Genomic DNA, 2,452 nt, shown 5'->3' with positions numbered 1-2,452 from the left:
AAGGAGGATTTTATTATGCTAATCTCAGAGTATTTTTTTATAGCAGTAAAAACTCATCAAGGGTACTTATCTCTCCCTTGAATATTGTTCCAACCTTCTAGAAAAACATGCCACTATCCTTGAAACCCATGCCTCTATCAAACCTTTGCAATGAGCTTATGTCAAACCTTTGCCTTGGATTTTCACTCAAGCAATCACTAAAAACTAAGTCTTAATATCTGGAAACTCGTGCCCATCCACAACCACAAATTCCCTTAACTCACAATGTCAAACAAACATAATAACACTAGTCTACATATCACTGACAACCCTCTTCAATCCGACTATTTCTCCTTCAAGTGCGGTCTATTTCACCCTTGAAAATCTGTGTTGGAGGAGGACTCCTAAAATTCCGAGGCTAAACTTGCCCCTTCTCCTGCACTGGAAATAAACCTTAACTTGGGCATGTTACTACCCCTACTACTGCACTAGAATAGACCTTAACTCAGGCCTCTTACTGTCCCTATTAGACCTTAACTCAAGTTTAAAATTTCCTCAAACCAACACTGAACACGACTTCCAAATCTGCCTGGAATAGTGTGCTTGTAGGTGATATCCTGCTCATTGTAGCTTGATTTATCCTTCAGTAATTGGATCTCTCAGCCTTTCTTCTCCTCCTCTTTCTCTCTCTTCCAAAAATGCACATGTGGAATGAGCCTCTAATATCCTTGAATCTCTCTCATCTTCCTAAAATCTCTCACAATCTCCTTTTCTCCTTGATTCTCTCAAACCTCCTTACTCCTCTTCTCCAACAATGCTCATGAAGAATGAATAGCCTCTCATCCCTTTTTCCATTTTTAGTTCTCATTAAGATGAGACAACCCTAACCTTTTTAGTCAAGTGCTAAAATTGGATCTCAACCCTCTAGATCAATGGTTGAGATATTTTCCTCACTTGACCCCCTTTTCATGTGTCCCCGTCATTAATGAGTCTCCCTAGTCACTTTATAACTTTAAGTTGTACCTTTTGCCTTTTCACATAAGGTCATATTAAAAACATAAAGTGGCTTTAATATTATAAGTTCCATGTACGTTTTCTCATAAAGTCGCTTTATAAAAATAAAGTGACTTTAAGAATATAAAGTACATAGTATTAAAGTACCTCATAAAGTGGCTTTAATTCACATGACTTTAATAACTCGTAAAGTCACTAACTAAAAAGGTGTTCTCATGTGTTTTCCTAGGCAAAATGCAAAACCACTAAGAAACACTTCCTTGGTAACCTTTTTCTCAACATTAAAGAGAATATATAAATATGACAACTCTAGAACGCTCTAATTCCAATTCTAATAGGGAATTGACACTTTTTAATCTTGAACATCCAGTTTCTCCTTTCAATGTTTGACCGTAATTTTATTTATTTATTTATTGATGATGATGATGATTAACATCCACTAAGACCAATATGGTCTATCAAACCTTAAGAAGGTAAGAAATTAATCAAAAATATTTAACATATTATTTCTATGCTTGAAGAGAAGTGAGAGAAGCATTCCCAGATCACCATAGTTTTGTTGCCTTAATAGGTCAAGAAGGTTGGTAGTGTGACAGATATTTTGAAAATTAGAATGGATTTGACTATAAGTTGGGAAATCTAAGAGAAGTGCTTTTCATCTTCAACCCTCTTAGTATTGCATAGGTGGTAGACTATTTCTTCCCATGGCATTTTGGAAAATGTAGACCAATACCCAGTTTCACTATAAGCTCATGAGAATTAGTTCTTATCTTAGCAATGTTCATTTTCTTCTTAACACTAGTCAAGACAAATAAATAATTATGGTTTTCAAGATTGGGGTTGATCACCTCCTTATAATATCTTAGTTTCCTTTTTCCCTCTAACTCTTTATCACTCCATAATTTCTCCTTAAATTTGGAAGTAATAATATTTTTAATATTATCCTTATTCTACAAGATGATCTCCCCCTTTATCCCCCAATGGTCTAGCCAATATTGGGCATCCTTATGCCATCCTCACTTGAGCCAAAGGTGGGGGTTTTGGCTAGAGTTAGAAGCCTATTTAGGAAACTTGTTGGCTTCCATATTTTTGTATAGATTCTTCTTATAAATGATATACTTAGTCATAACACTGATTTTAATAGGGGAAATGCTAGCTTCAATCAAGAGAATAGGGTATGGAGTACATCCTTTAATCTTGAGGTTGTAGGTTATAAAATGATTTTGGATATGCTCAATCTTCCTCCATGATTCTTTGGATATACTACAACCCAAACCTCACATCCATATAAAATTACAAGGTTGGAAAGAGTCTCAAATAGGATTTTTTTTATTTTATCATGACTTCTAATTATTTTCAAGTCCACAGTAATCTTTCCATCCTCCACTTATCTTTTCTCAATGCTATAATTCCAATTGAGCTAGTGGTTGATGTCAATTCCCAAATATTGTATGACGGG

The sequence above is a fragment of the Pinus tabuliformis genome, chromosome Q (genome assembly GCF_031772625.1).
Source record: "Pinus tabuliformis cultivar Carrire ecotype Pingquan chromosome Q, CPIR1, whole genome shotgun sequence".
Lineage (NCBI taxonomy): Eukaryota > Viridiplantae > Streptophyta > Pinopsida > Pinales > Pinaceae > Pinus > Pinus tabuliformis.
Note: the sequence above shows the minus strand (reverse complement) of the source record.